Source organism: Arachis ipaensis, chromosome B04 (genome assembly GCF_000816755.2).
Source record: "Arachis ipaensis cultivar K30076 chromosome B04, Araip1.1, whole genome shotgun sequence".
Lineage (NCBI taxonomy): Eukaryota > Viridiplantae > Streptophyta > Magnoliopsida > Fabales > Fabaceae > Arachis > Arachis ipaensis.
In genome coordinates this window covers 41,183,335-41,200,609 of record NC_029788.2, presented here as the reverse complement: position 1 = coordinate 41,200,609, position 17,275 = coordinate 41,183,335, and the positions used below count along the sequence as shown (strand labels likewise).

Here is a 17,275-nt window from a genome sequence, read left to right as displayed (position 1 = left end):
TCTTCCTTCAGAAAAGATTTTTTTGACTTTACTTTTACTGTAAACCGTTGTTTTTGAAAAGGAGGCATAAGACGGTTATTAATCACTAGTACGGTTTACCTTCACGTATCCTATTACAGTAATTCCCAAAAACCCTCTACTGAGAACCCTTTCGAGGATGATGTTCTCACCCCCTTACATTTTTCTCCTTTCAGGATATGGCGCCGAAGTTACGAAGAGTTCATTTAGTTGTTGTTGAGATACTCTGTATTGTTTTAGTTATGGTTTATTGAACCCTCGCCTTTATCTTGATATATTCTGTAAGAAGGATAGGGATTGTATTAGTTAAAGCTTGTAATAATATTTATATATTTGTATGTATATATATGGATGTACTCTTTATGAGTTTCTGTAAGTTGTATGGTATGTATGGATGTACGTTGTATAGCAAATGTATTTGTGGGAGCGGTTTTGCGGTTTAAAGTTTTAAACAGGCTCATATTTTAGTATTAAATAATATAAAAGTCGTCGTAATGTCCGAACTATCAGAGTCGCGCAGCCGGAAGTGTGAGCTTTGGTAGTTAGGGTGTTACACATTACACAAGCCCATATATGTACAATAAATGAACTCATAAGAAACTATACTAATACTCAAACAACATCAGTTCATGACAGATAAAATGATTATTTAAAAACGAGCAAACTAAGAAAACTATAAGAGAACCATCTAAAAAGCTAGATTTTATGAGTTACAAGTCCACCATAAACATAGCCTAAAGATGTCCCAGCTGGTATGCACATATAGAAGGTAGCAAGTCATGTTGTTTTCTTCCATCAATAAAAATAGAAGAAACCATACGTCCAAACTGACAATTCAACACCAATAAAACCAAACGGATTGTGACTGCAAAACATAAAAATGCATTAAAAAAATCATGCAATTGAAAGGGAATCATGTAGGCCTGGTCTCATATAGTTAACTCTTCCTACTCTAAGCTACTTCAATTTAGCAACAACGTGGAGTTAGTATCACCTTTTATCAAGAGAAGCAAATATTGGAGAAACAATTAGAAGTCCAACCATAAATGCATATGAGAGAACTCCATCTTGAAAATTTCTCAAGTGAAAATCCTCCCTGAGATGAAAATAAAATTATATCAACCCTGAGAAGATGATGCTAACAATAACAACAATAACAAAAATAATTAGGGAAGAAAAAGAACAAAATTAGAGCTTACTAAATTCCAGTAGCGGTAGTGCAAATACCAAAATCGTCACAAATCTCAAGGTTTCCATTAATATCATTGCTAGCAATAGCTCCATGATCCACATAGTTTAACGTATTAATTACATAGAATATCGTCAAGTCGTTCTCAAATTGTATGCAATAACAAGAAGCAAAGTTCTACAACAACAATTGTATGCTTGTTTTCTGGTTTGAAGTTCAATTTCAAAATCAGTAAAAATAGAACCATTAATTACACACAGAAAACAAATCAAACATATCAAAACAATCGACGGGAAGAGAAGGAGAATACCTTCTTGCAACGGAGCAATAAGGAAATGCAATGTGAGTTGTGAGCGGCAACAGAGAGTGAGATCGAGATCAAGGTGAGAGAGATCGTTAGAGTTAGATCGAGATCGAGCTGAGAGAAATCGTAAGAGCTTGATAGCAAGAAGAAAGTGAGAAACGCTGAGCCAGCGACGAAGAACGTGAGCCAGTGACGAAGAAGGTTGAAGGCTTCAGGTAGTAGACGACAGCGACGACGACGACGACGGTGCAAATGGAGAGGGTGATGTTCTTCCAGCGGTGGTCACATTAGGATTAGTGAGAAGTGTGAGGGATCTGAGGATGGTGTGGCTAGGTTAGGGTTAGATTAACTCAGTAACTTCCTTTTATTTAAACTAGAGACCGATTTAGCGACCGATTTAGCGACTAGCATCTTTTAAAACAATATTTTATAATTGGTCGCTAAAATCGGTTGCTAACTTAGGGTAGCGACTAAATTAGCGACCAACTAGTTTTAGCCTATTTCTTTATTGGTTGTAAAATCGGTCGCTAAATTAAAAATAGCCACCGATTTTGTGACCCAAAAACCCAAAGACAAAATTTTTTGTTTTGGTTGGTAAATCGGTCGCTAAACTAAAACATAGCGACCGATTTTAGCGACCAATTATATTTTGGTAGAAGAAAATTATTATCGGTCACCAAATCGGTTGATATTAGTGACTATTTTCGTTGGTCGCTAACATCGGTCGCTGATTGAAACTGAGCGACCGATTTAGCGACCAAAATTTTTTTCTCCTATAAATCTTATATCGGTCGCTAAATCAGTCGCTATTAGCGACCAATTTTTTCGGTCGCTAAAATCGGTCGCTATTATGGTAATTTCTTGTATTCTTCTTCTTCTTCTTCTTCATTATTTTTCTTTTTCGTTATCGTCGTCACCAACACCACTTCTTCCTCCTCCTTTTCTTCCTCTTTTTTCATTGTAATTTCTCCTCCTCCTTTCTTTTCCTCCTTCTCCTCCATCATCTTCATCATCATCATCATCATGATTATCATCATCATAGTTATCATTTTCTTCTTCTTATACGTATCGTCATTATCGTTATCGTAGAATTTTTGCCATTTTGATGACGTTGCCAACTGATTCAAAATTAAAGAAAATATTTTTGTAAATTTGTAGCAAAATTTTGATGTAGGAGTTCTGAATCTGAATTGTAATTGTGATGAATATGTTCCATTCTCGTTTTGCTGTATTTTGAAAAATTTTCGGTGTATTTTGGAAATCTTGTAGTGTATTTTGAAAATATTTCGGTGTATTTTTATTCTGATAAGTTTTTCATAATTCAAAACTCTTTCTCTTCCTACTCGTCATCTTCTATTGCTACTTCTTCTTTTTCATCATCTTCATCATCTTTTTTTTCTTATTTATCTTTTTCTTCTTGTTTTACCTTTTCAAGTTTCTTCTTGTTTTACTTTCTCAACAAGAATAAAAACAAAAAAAATCAAACAAATAAGAAAAAAACAAATAATCTTGTAAAATTACTTAGAAGAGGATGAACTTACACTCATTCAACTAAAAGAAAGAAAGAAATAAGAAAAAAAAAGAAGAAAAAATGCATTAAAGAAATCATTTTTGTGCATTTGTAGCAAATTTCAATGTAGGAGTTCTAAATCTGAATTGTTATTGTGATGAATTTGTTCTATTATTGTTTCAGTGTATTTTGAAAAACTTTCAGTGTATTTTGGAAATCTTATGGTGTATTTTAGAAATATTTCGGTGTATTTTTATTCTGATAAGTTCTGCATAATTCAAAACTCTTCCTCTTCCTCCTTCTCATCTTCTATTGCTGCTGCTTCTTCTTTTTCCTCATCATCATCATCTTCTTTTTTATTATTCATATTTTTCTTCTTGTTTTATCTTCTCAAGTTTCTTCTTATTTTACTCTCTTAACAAGAATAAAAATAAAAAACTCAAACAAAGAAACGCCGACGACTACTTCAAGAAACGCCATTAGGTGAGGATCTTATCATAATTCATTATTTCAATTCCCCTTTTTATCTTACAACCAGTAATTGATTTCCCCCAATTTTACAGAAACCCGCGAGTTGAGCCTGGTAGCGCGCCAAACAAGAGCGAGAGCAGAGGCGCGAAACATCAGCGGAAGACCCACCCAGGTGAGGATCTTATCATAATTCAATTTTTCCATTCCCCCTTGTCATCTTACAACCATTAATCGATTCTCCCAATTTTGCAGAAACCCCCCAATTTTTTGAGCTTTTGCCTCTCATCAACAATTCATGAAACCCATACTCCCTCATCCACAGTGTGCGAAATCCCTGACCTCTGCTCCACCCTGCGCCTCTGTGTGGGTTATCGAGTCGCGCAGCTTCCATCCGTGTTTCTCTCATTGGCGTCGAAGTTGAGCATCTCCTCGATCGTGCGTGAAACCGTTATCTATGTTTTGCTTTGTTTTGTCTTGTTTTCCAGAATTTTGTTCCGGATTGATTTTGCATCTCAATTTTAGCTTCTTCAGCTGGTAGTCTCGTTATCTCTATTCCAATATGCTTGTTTCCTGCAGAAAGTTAGGATTTCCATTAGATTTGTGGGTCAAAATATTAATTAAGTTGTTAGTGTGTTCCTCAAAAATACTGGATTTCTATTTGTGGGGTTTTATTTTTAATTTTTCTAAGTCATGGAATAACTAAGAAAACAGGGTTAATATATTTGATGGTAGGTTGGTGGATTAACAATTAGTTTTGCAATGTTTATGACTCGGTAGATAGGGGAAGGGAAAAAAGTTGGAGTGTAGGGTATTAGTTACTTAAATACCTCGTGATGTTGGTTTTTGGTGAATATATTCCTTGACACAGTGATATAGCCTATTAGCTTCTGACTATGATCTTAGATACCATAGTACTCGTCCATCTCTCTCCTCAAGTTTTTATGCTTCTTTCCTTTTGTTTTTCTGGAACCCTATTGGGATCTTTAGTGGAAAGTACATCCTTGCAGTAACTGCACGTCTTTGTTAGTTTCTTTTGAGTTTTGGGAACTGAAATCGCATTGTTGTAATGCAGATTGATTTGAAATTGAAACTGTCTAGAGGCTCTTCAACGAAGAAGGTTCTGGTATATAGGAAGCGACGCCATTGGTCCTCCTCTTCCACTTCAGGTTGGATACTCTCTCTCTCTCTCTCTCTCTCTCTCTCTCTCTCTCTCTCGCTGGGAGCTATTGAATTTTTTTTATTATCAGCTTGAATTTATATATATGGGTGAAGTTGCCTCTAATGCACTGCCTTTTCTGCCTACCTCTAATAGGGCAATGAGAAATCGATGACCTATTTTGGTACTGGATGAGTTCATTCACCTAAGTTAGTAGTATCGAATTAGGTTGGTCCAATGTAGTCAAGCTGGTTGGTTTTTTAATACTACAAGAAAAATACCCATTCAGGTACACTTGAAAAATGTAGCCAAAAGTGAAAATAATGATGCCTTAGGCAAAGGCTACGCTTTTTAGGCTTTGGAGACACTTTTCTGGACGATGCCTATACTATTGTTGCCTATTCTCAAAGGCTACGCTTTTCTGTATCAAAGGCTACGCTTCTTGCCTTTGAGAATAGCGTGCACTTTTTAAGTGATGCTATCCAGGACCAAAGGCTACGCTTTTCAGCACTAATGGTTACCAGAATTAAAAAGAATAGGCTACATTTTTCGAGGCTACTGCATCACTTTATAAACGTAACAAATAGTATACCTATAGCTACTCTATATAAGTGTAGCCTTTTGTCCCTCATTTTTTTTAAATATATATATATATATATATATATATATATATATAATTATATTCTCAAATATTAGATTTTAGATAAAAAAAATTGTTAGAAATTTCTGTTTATATATATATATATATAAGATATTTTTTAAAAAACATATCTCATTATACATATATCATAAGAGCCAAGTAGTAACCAACAACACTAGCAAACTCAAACAATTCATTCAAGGCACTAAGTATGTGATCTTAATTAATTAATTGAGCATTAGGAAAATGATTTGGATATATGGCTATACAACGTCAATTACTTTTTGTTAGATAATAATCATTTCTCTCCCTTTTCCTAAAGATCTTTCAATAAAATTTTGACCACTAAGGTATTTAAAACATAACACACATAACATAACATAATCATCCTTAAAGCCAAGAGTTCCAACACCAACCTGATACTTCATAAGCTTCTCAGCATGCTCTCTTTTTTCTTCACTTGATTCCTTAAAGAACCTGCAACTTTCAACAAAATATAATACACTCAAATTTAAATCCCATTTGAGAAACAGAAGAAGTGAATTCACAGATGTATGTTACTTACTTTGCAAATCCCTTGAGAGCAATGTCATCTCTGTCAAAGTATGCAAACAAAGAGTGGCACACATAGGAAGCATTGTACTCCATACTGCATTCATGCACCAAATAAATCAGACTAAGCGCATGAGAAGAGTATCATTCAAGCCTTGTGTGACCAATGGAATTATTGTCTTTGTGGAAATTTGTTGCATTACAAAGTTTAAACATTTTTTCTTAGAAGTTGTTCCTAATAAATGTTCATTTTTTATAAAATGATGATATGATGAACATTTTAATGTGTTGTCCAATAAAACATTTGTAGCAAAAATTCATAATGATTTCTTGTACTTGTGATAAAGCGTGCACTCATTCGATGCATTTAATAATAATGGCTTCTTAATGAATTGACTGATAATATTGAATCTCCACTTAAACAAGAATAGATTTGATTATCAGATCATTCACTTGATTTGGCTGATACACTAATAGGAATATAAAGAGACACTCACATAAGAAAATGATCAGAACCTGCTTTGATAAATACACAATGATGTGTTCAACATTGTTGCCATTCTTTTTAGCTTTGAAAATAGAACTGAAAGGGATAAACTCAACTTGAGCAAAGTTTGATATCAAAATAACAATACCACAATGAAAAAATTTTTAAAAAAATACTTACATGCTCACCAAGTTGTAACTGCCACAGAAGCTGTCCTAATGCACATTCTAATGGTTGAGTCCATAATGAAATTAGATCCTTATCTTGACCATAGTAGTTATCTATCTCTTCAGGCCCCTAGAATAAAACGCAAACATGCCCCATATTCAATCATTTATTAACCAAATCCTTAGTATGATCTATACATAAAATTTAATTTTATGGACTTATTATAATATTTGAATGATTAATTGATTAATCCACCTCATCAACAGCAGCTTCATCATTCTTAATAATCACAGTGACTTATTCCCGATCATCAAGGTTTGGGGCTTCATATCCAACAAAATTAGGACCATTGTTCCATATAATCAAAGGGTTCTCCTTCCTTGCATTTGATCCATTCACATTCTCCTTATTATTGAACCTTGTTTTCTGAGATAAACACAATGGCAACAAACAAATCCATACTATTACAACAAAAGAATACTAAAATAAGTATAATTAACAACCAAAATTAGGTGATTATGTAGACAATAACTAAGGAAATTTGTAACTACACATTAACAACATTCTTTCTCAACAAACCATAATACTCCTCAATCCTCATATTCAACTAAAGAAATATCCAATTAATTAATTAGTTAATTAATAATCAGTATTAAGTGACAAGTGGTGAATTTCTAATCTCTTAACTTCTTACCAACTGAGGCCATGCATCAATGACACATGCTTCCACGGTGTTCAGCAAGCACTCATATTCTCCATGATGCACCAAGTCCTTCCTCAGATTGTATACAACAACAAGAAGCAAAGTTCTGCAACAACAATTGTATGCTTATTTTCTGATTCGAAGTTCAATTTCAAAATCAGTAAAAATAGAACCATTAATTACACACAGAAAACAAATCAAACATATCAAAACAATCGACGGGAAGAGAAGGAGAATACCTTCTTGCAACGGAGCAATAAGGAAATGCAATGTGAGTTGTGAGCGGCAACAGAGAGTGAGATCGAGATCAAGGTGAGAGAGATCGTTAGAGTTAGATCGAGATCGAGCTGAGAGAAATCGTAAGAGCTTGATAGCAAGAAGAAAGTGAGAAACGCTGAGCCAGCGACGAAGAACGTGAGCCAGTGACGAAGAAGGTTGAAGGCTTCAGGTAGTAGACGACAGCGACGACGACGACGACGGTGCAAATGGAGAGGGTGATGTTCTTCCAGCGGTGGTCACATTAGGATTAGTGAGAAGTGTGAGGGATCTGAGGATGGTGTGGCTAGGTTAGGGTTAGATTAACTCAGTAACTTCCTTTTATTTAAACTAGAGACCGATTTAGCGACCGATTTAGCGACTAGCATCTTTTAAAACAATATTTTATAATTGGTCGCTAAAATCGGTTGCTAACTTAGGGTAGCGACTAAATTAGCGACCAACTAGTTTTAGCCTATTTCTTTATTGGTTGTAAAATCGGTCGCTAAATTAAAAATAGCCACCGATTTTGTGACCCAAAAACCCAAAGACAAAATTTTTTGTTTTGGTTGGTAAATCGGTCGCTAAACTAAAACATAGCGACCGATTTTAGCGACCAATTATATTTTGGTAGAAGAAAATTATTATCGGTCACCAAATCGGTTGATATTAGTGACTATTTTCGTTGGTCGCTAACATCGGTCGCTGATTGAAACTGAGCGACCGATTTAGCGACCAAAATTTTTTTCTCCTATAAATCTTATATCGGTCGCTAAATCAGTCGCTATTAGCGACCAATTTTTTCGGTCGCTAAAATCGGTCGCTATTATGGTAATTTCTTGTATTCTTCTTCTTCTTCTTCTTCATTATTTTTCTTTTTCGTTATCGTCGTCACCAACACCACTTCTTCCTCCTCCTTTTCTTCCTCTTTTTTCATTGTAATTTCTCCTCCTCCTTTCTTTTCCTCCTTCTCCTCCATCATCTTCATCATCATCATCATCATGATTATCATCATCATAGTTATCATTTTCTTCTTCTTATACGTATCGTCATTATCGTTATCGTAGAATTTTTGCCATTTTGATGACGTTGCCAACTGATTCAAAATTAAAGAAAATATTTTTGTAAATTTGTAGCAAAATTTTGATGTAGGAGTTCTGAATCTGAATTGTAATTGTGATGAATATGTTCCATTCTCGTTTTGCTGTATTTTGAAAAATTTTCGGTGTATTTTGGAAATCTTGTAGTGTATTTTGAAAATATTTCGGTGTATTTTTATTCTGATAAGTTTTTCATAATTCAAAACTCTTTCTCTTCCTACTCGTCATCTTCTATTGCTACTTCTTCTTTTTCATCATCTTCATCATCTTTTTTTTCTTATTTATCTTTTTCTTCTTGTTTTACCTTTTCAAGTTTCTTCTTGTTTTACTTTCTCAACAAGAATAAAAACAAAAAAAATCAAACAAATAAGAAAAAAACAAATAATCTTGTAAAATTACTTAGAAGAGGATGAACTTACACTCATTCAACTAAAAGAAAGAAAGAAATAAGAAAAAAAAAGAAGAAAAAATGCATTAAAGAAATCATTTTTGTGCATTTGTAGCAAATTTCAATGTAGGAGTTCTAAATCTGAATTGTTATTGTGATGAATTTGTTCTATTATTGTTTCAGTGTATTTTGAAAAACTTTCAGTGTATTTTGGAAATCTTATGGTGTATTTTAGAAATATTTCGGTGTATTTTTATTCTGATAAGTTCTGCATAATTCAAAACTCTTCCTCTTCCTCCTTCTCATCTTCTATTGCTGCTGCTTCTTCTTTTTCCTCATCATCATCATCTTCTTTTTTATTATTCATATTTTTCTTCTTGTTTTATCTTCTCAAGTTTCTTCTTATTTTACTCTCTTAACAAGAATAAAAATAAAAAACTCAAACAAAGAAACGCCGACGACTACTTCAAGAAACGCCATTAGGTGAGGATCTTATCATAATTCATTATTTCAATTCCCCTTTTTATCTTACAACCAGTAATTGATTTCCCCCAATTTTACAGAAACCCGCGAGTTGAGCCTGGTAGCGCGCCAAACAAGAGCGAGAGCAGAGGCGCGAAACATCAGCGGAAGACCCACCCAGGTGAGGATCTTATCATAATTCAATTTTTCCATTCCCCCTTGTCATCTTACAACCATTAATCGATTCTCCCAATTTTGCAGAAACCCCCCAATTTTTTGAGCTTTTGCCTCTCATCAACAATTCATGAAACCCATACTCCCTCATCCACAGTGTGCGAAATCCCTGACCTCTGCTCCACCCTGCGCCTCTGTGTGGGTTATCGAGTCGCGCAGCTTCCATCCGTGTTTCTCTCATTGGCGTCGAAGTTGAGCATCTCCTCGATCGTGCGTGAAACCGTTATCTATGTTTTGCTTTGTTTTGTCTTGTTTTCCAGAATTTTGTTCCGGATTGATTTTGCATCTCAATTTTAGCTTCTTCAGCTGGTAGTCTCGTTATCTCTATTCCAATATGCTTGTTTCCTGCAGAAAGTTAGGATTTCCATTAGATTTGTGGGTCAAAATATTAATTAAGTTGTTAGTGTGTTCCTCAAAAATACTGGATTTCTATTTGTGGGGTTTTATTTTTAATTTTTCTAAGTCATGGAATAACTAAGAAAACAGGGTTAATATATTTGATGGTAGGTTGGTGGATTAACAATTAGTTTTGCAATGTTTATGACTCGGTAGATAGGGGAAGGGAAAAAAGTTGGAGTGTAGGGTATTAGTTACTTAAATACCTCGTGATGTTGGTTTTTGGTGAATATATTCCTTGACACAGTGATATAGCCTATTAGCTTCTGACTATGATCTTAGATACCATAGTACTCGTCCATCTCTCTCCTCAAGTTTTTATGCTTCTTTCCTTTTGTTTTTCTGGAACCCTATTGGGATCTTTAGTGGAAAGTACATCCTTGCAGTAACTGCACGTCTTTGTTAGTTTCTTTTGAGTTTTGGGAACTGAAATCGCATTGTTGTAATGCAGATTGATTTGAAATTGAAACTGTCTAGAGGCTCTTCAACGAAGAAGGTTCTGGTATATAGGAAGCGACGCCATTGGTCCTCCTCTTCCACTTCAGGTTGGATACTCTCTCTCTCTCTCTCTCTCTCTCTCTCTCTCTCTCTCTCGCTGTGATCTATTGAATTTTTTTTATTATCAGCTTGAATTTATATATATGGGTGAAGTTGCCTCTAATGCACTGCCTTTTCTGCCTACCTCTAATAGGGCAATGAGAAATCGATGACCTATTTTGGTACTGGATGAGTTCATTCACCTAAGTTAGTAGTATCGAATTAGGTTGGTCCAATGTAGTCAAGCTGGTTGGTTTTTTAATACTACAAGAAAAATACCCATTCAGGTACACTTGAAAAATGTAGCCAAAAGTGAAAATAATGATGCCTTAGGCAAAGGCTACGCTTTTTAGGCTTTGGAGACACTTTTCTGGACGATGCCTATACTATTGTTGCCTATTCTCAAAGGCTACGCTTTTCTGTATCAAAGGCTACGCTTCTTGCCTTTGAGAATAGCGTGCACTTTTTAAGTGATGCTATCCAGGACCAAAGGCTACGCTTTTCAGCACTAATGGTTACCAGAATTAAAAAGAATAGGCTACATTTTTCGAGGCTACTGCATCACTTTATAAACGTAACAAATAGTATACCTATAGCTACTCTATATAAGTGTAGCCTTTTGTCCCTCATTTTTTTTAAATATATATATATATATATATATATATTTAGGATGATCATAATTTTGAGTATTTATACATCTCACACTAGAATAAGCATACTCTTATCGAAATATGCATGAAACCTCTTAGAGTTTACTACTAATAAACTAGGAAAAACCAAATAGTATATCATACAAATATATCTTCTAATAAAAGACATCATCATCAACCATACATCTTTCAATTTCGAACACTAGCTCCATCTTTGCCAATAAACCATCATGATAAGCATCTCAATCTTCTCTCACATCTTCAGAATTATCCTGCATAATTATATAATATAATTATGATTTGAAAAAGTGCAACAAGAAAAAAATAATTAACATATTAATAACATATACAATATCACAAAATGAATTGAAATACTAAAATATATATGATCATCATACTATTCCAAAACAATAAAATAAATTTGAAACTCGTATTAGAATTTAGATTTAAAACAACACAAGTAGCTTGAATAGCAACCACTAATTAAAAATTTCTTAGCCAAGACTACAACAATTTATTACTGATTCTGAAATAGCTAAGCTAAGGCAAAATGTTGCCCATCAATTGTATGTTAATTTAGTCCAGAATTTGTTTCAATTTCATGCTAAAGTTGTGCAAAAATTATCTCCAAAAAGAACTAAAAAACTAAAACCACGTTGCTAAGATTTTCTACACATGATGCAAACTAATAGCCTCAGTGTTAACTATAAGAATCTATAATTAAATAACAAAATACAAAGATATACATACATTCCTCATGTAGATATGCCAAGCCCTTTGCAGCACCAATAGCGATCTTGCACCTCTTGTCCCAAGTCAACACTAGCATTCCACTTCCTGCAACATTTCACATATGACAACCAAATCACAGAAGAGGAGAAATCAATGAGGTCATCAACTTTGTCTAAGAAAAAATTAAGTGAAACTCACGTTACCATGCAAGTGATGGAGTGTCCCCTTAGGAACATACTCATAGACGAGCAATCTTTGATCCTCACATATGTAATAACCAACTAAAGATACCAAACGCCTGTGATGGACACGGATGATGATCTCCACTTCTGCTCTAAATTCCCTATCCCCATGGCCGCTGCCAACCTGTAGTTTCTTAATTGCGACCACCTTTCCGTCCGACAGTGTCCCTTTGTAAACATGCCCAAACCCTCTTTTCACCTATGATTTTTTGCACTTCCATGGTTGCTTAAAATCTCAGATTCCTAGAGACATTTTTTATAAAAATCCAAAATCTATGTTGAAAGCTTAGTTTAGTGCAAGGCCATGTGAAATGAAAATTGAAGCTGAAGAGGAACCATATCCAGAAATTCAAATGAAAATGCAACAACAAAGCCAAAGTCCAGCAACAATATCAACCCAGCCAGAGCATTCTAAATTTCAAATAATCACAAACAAACCAACAAATCATGAAAACAGAAACTATAGATATTCAATTAGAGCACCCAAATCTGGAGGCAACAATCCTCAACAATTTGATCAAGACAGTCACAATCTAATAACAATTAAGCCATAAAAGCACAAAGAACAGCAGGACAGCATCACATTTATAATGAATAATCATAAACAGTAGTAAGAGCTAATCAATAATCAATTAATTAACTTATAGTGTTTTGACCTAACCATGTTTTAGATGTATATTTGATAACTTATAGTGGATTATAGGATTGTATCATTTTTCCATTACAAAAGGTTCTAAGACAAAACAATAGACGCAATTTATAGAATGGACAATCTTGTATAGTTGTATGAATATTATATTACATCATCACAGAGTTGTAAGAGATACAAATTCCTTAACCAATAGCTTCAATCCTCATCCCAGTTACATATTACTCTAATTGGCATGTAAATTCCAATAAAAACTAAAACTTTAGAAATAACAAAACAACCCAAGGAGTCAATTAAAGTATTAAACCAAATAACATGAAGAGAAAAAGAGTACATAGAAGCAATCAAAGAATAGCAGCATCCAGGATTCACCTTTAGACAAAAATAAAACAGAGTAAAACACCACACACACTCAACCAACCCAAAAGCAAACAACCCATTTTCATAGAACAAGAAATAGGTCATAATTCATGAACCACCAAAATTAATTTAGAAAGAAAGAAACCCATCAAAGTAAACAGAGAAAAGACCAGTGACCTTGGCGACACAGAGCAAAGCAACCTCGGCTTTTAGATCCTTGAGCCACTGACCCAGAAGCAAGAAGAAAAACCGGTTGCCCGCACCTGTGACAAAGATCAATGCAAAGGATACATTTCAACTGAGAAAATTTACTCTTGTACATACACAACTACACTTACCAAACATAGCTTACATGTGTATATATCAAGATTCAATAGAACAAGTTAACAAGTGTTTATCATTTTGAGAATTTTCAAAGAGAAAAAAAAGGATGGTAAATAAGAAAGCAGGGGAAGTTTTAGCCTACTATTTTGACACTAACATACTACTAAAACTTGTTTAACTATACTGAATGTATATTGTAACATTCTAATTTTTAGCACGTCATGATCGTACCAAAGTGAGGCATTACTAACCTGTTTTCCTTATTTACTATTTAATATTGAGACTTTAGTTCGATTTCACATTTTGATTTTCAGAACATGCCAAAAACTTTTCTTTTTCTTATCAATCAAACTCATTCATCAAAGGACACCAAGTAATAATAATCACATAATTATTAATAATAATAAATATTATACAAAAGAATCTAAAAGAAACTCAAATACAATTCCTATCCCTCTGTATAAAATAAAATCTTAAATAACAAAGGTGAGGAAATACACCTCCCTGCAATTCCTTGAGAGACGACCCGAGGTTTAAATACTTCGGTTATAAATTTTATTAGGTTTTGTTACTTGTAACAACCAAATTTTTGTATGAAAGAATTATTGGTTGGTTTAGAAACTATACTTGCAACGAGAATTTATTGTGAATTCTAAACCATCAACATCAGCTCATCAAAAATGGCACTGTTGCCGGAGAATTGCAAACGTGTGCCTTATTATTGGTTATTGTAAATATTTCCTTTTACCTGTTTATTTTTTTTGTTTTTAATTTTTATTAGTTACTATGAATTCTCACCCCCGTCGCTTTGAGTTTGGTTCTAACAATGTTGAAAGGAATGGAAGCTATAACAGGAACATGTATCAAGGTCAAAACAATCAGAGATGGACAGAGCCACGAGGACATGTTCAACCCTTTAGGCAACAACACCTTCCAAACTACCATGGACGACGACCATTCAACAATGCATGTCGAGACAATAGTTATAGTGGACCCTTTCGTGACAACCAACACCCACCAAATTACTATGGTCAAGAGCCATTCCGAGGTGCATACCAAGATGATAGATATGGTGGACCCCCTTGGGATTACCAACAAGCCCCATCATACGCCTATAACCCACCTCATCAACATAACTATGAACCACCATACTCACAAGCCCCCTACCACCATTCACCTCCATATGACCCTAACCCGTATCCACCCAAATTCTAACCCAATTACTCCCAAGAACCATCACTTCCTTATGCACCATGTCCATATCCATCACTCCAAGAATCAAGGGAGCGTCTCAAGGAAACAGTGGAAAAATTTCATGCAACCCTTCACCAATTGAATCAAGCGATAAATCGATTACCTTGCCGACGTTCGGACACTCAGGGAACCCCCATGGCTTCATGTGGGCAATCTAATGAAGAACGCAGCATGAAGGAGATACTAGAAAATCCAATGGACAGTAAGGAGCATGATTTTATACTGGAACAAGTAGACGAAGCTGAGATTATCGAAGAAGAAGAATTGGTTGAAGATTTAGGAGATGCTGAATCTCCATGGGAATCCAGAATTGTGGAGAATTCCGTCAAGGAATTTGCAATTGATTCTAAGGAGGATAGTGCACAGCCCCCAAAGCAGATATCTTATGAAGAACTGGACGGAACGACTCAAGAAGCAAGTTTCCTTGATAATGATAATCACGACTCAAGAAGCAAGTGAATTCTTTGAGATTGAAGAATCTTCCTCAAATGAATACAAAGATGATGCGGAAGTAGACTTTTGGTGTACGAAATTGTGATCATCAACAATGGCGCCAAAGACTTGGAGCTCTCAAACGTGAATCACACTTTGTCACAATTCCGCACAACTAACCAGCAAGTGCACTGGGTCATCCAAGTAATACCTTACGTGAGTAAGGGTCGATCCCACAGAGATTGTCGGCTTGAAGCAAGCTATGGTCATCTTGTAAATCTCAGTCAGGCAGATTCAAATGGTTATGGAGGATTGATAATTAAAATATGAATAAAACATAAAATAAAGATAGAGATAGAGATACTTATGTAATTCATTGGTAGGAATTTCAGATAAGCGTATGAAGATGCTTTGTTCCTCCCAAACCTCTGCTTGCCTATTGCCTTCTTCCAATCATTCATACTCCTTTCCATGGCAAGCTTTATGTTGGGCATCACCGTTGTCAATGGCTACTTCCCGTCCTCTCAGTGAAAATGTTCTACGCACGCTGTCACTGCACGACTAATCATCTGTCGGTTCTCGATCATGTTGGAATAGGATCCATTGATCCTTTTGCGTCTGTCACACGCCCAACAATCGCGAGTTTGAAGCTCGTCACAGTCATCCCTTCCCAGATCCTACTCGAAATACCACAGACAAGGTTTAGACTTTCCGGACCTTAGGAATAGCTACCAATAATTCTAGCCTATACCACGAAGGTTCTAATCTTAGATTAGAAACCCAAGAGATACACATTCAAGCTTGTTTGCATGTAGAATGGAAGTGGTTGTCAATCACGCGTTCATAGGTGAGAATGGTGATGAGTGTCACATAATCATCACATTCATCATGTTCTTGGGTGCGAATGAATATTTTAGAGAAGAAATAGACTTGAGTTGAATAGAAAAACAATAGTACTTGTATTAATTCATGAAGAACAGTAGAGCTCCACACCTTAATCTATGGTGTGTGAAAACTCCACCGTTGAAAATACATAAGAACAAAAGGTCTGAGCATGGCCGAATGGCCAGCCTCCCAAAGAGGGTTCAATCATCAAAACATGATTACAAGATGATCAAAAGATGAAAATACAATAGCAAAAGGTCCTATTTATAGAAAACTAGTAGCCTAGGGTTACAGAAATAGGTAATTCATCCATAAATCTTCTTCCAGGCCCACTTGGTGTGTGCTTGGGCTGAGCATTGAAGCTTCCATGTGTAGAGACTTTTCTTGGAGTTAAACGCCAGCTTTTGTGCCAGTTTGGGCGTTTAACTCCAACTTTTGTGCCAGTTCTGGCGTTAAACGCCAGAATTCTTGAGCTGACTTGGAACGCCTATTGGGGCCATCAAATCTCAGGCAAAACATGGACTATTGTATATTTCTGGAAAGCCCCGGATGTCTACTTTCCAACGCAATTAAGAGCGCGCCAATTGGGCTTCTGTAGCTCCAGAAAATCCACTTCAAGTGTAGGGAGGTCAAAATCCAACAGCAACTGCAGTCCTTTTTCAGCCTCTGAATCAGATTTTTGCTCAGGTCCCTCAATTTCAGCTAGAAAATATCTAAAATCATAGAAAAACACACAAACTCATAGTAAAGTCCAGAAATGTGATTTTTATTTAAAAACTAATAAAAAACATAATAAAAACTAACTAAAATATACTAAAAACATACTAAAAACAATGCCAAAAAGCGTATAAATTATCTGCTCATCACAACACCAAACTTAAATTGTTGCTTCTCCCCAAGCAACTAAAAATCAAATAGGATAAAAAGAAAAGAATATAAAATGAATTCCAAAAACATCTATGAAGATCAGTATTAATTAGATGAGCGGGGCTATTAGCTTTTTGCTTCTGAACAGTTTTGGCATCTCACTTTATCCTTTGAGGTTCAGAATGATTGGCTTCTATAGCATCTCAGAATCCAGATAGTGTTATTGATTCTCCTAGTTAAGTATGTTGATTCTTGAACACAGCTACTTTATGAGTCTTGGCCGTGACCCTAAGCATTTTGTTTTCCAGTA

The 17,275-nt window shown here is 35.1% G+C and overlaps 1 long non-coding RNA gene across 2 annotated transcripts; it reads right to left on the bottom strand.

Annotated features, from left to right (window-relative positions):
* LOC110271037 lies at positions 5,424-7,361 on the bottom strand. Of its 2 annotated transcripts, none has more exons than XR_002361034.1 (6): positions 7,190-7,361; positions 6,751-6,921; positions 6,508-6,624; positions 6,338-6,423; positions 5,854-5,937; positions 5,424-5,771 (listed from the first exon to the last, which is right to left on the bottom strand). It is a non-coding gene; the product is annotated as an uncharacterized LOC110271037 (long non-coding RNA). The 2 variants fall into 2 exon arrangements; XR_002361033.1 differs by having other exon boundaries at positions 5,424-5,765; positions 7,190-7,359.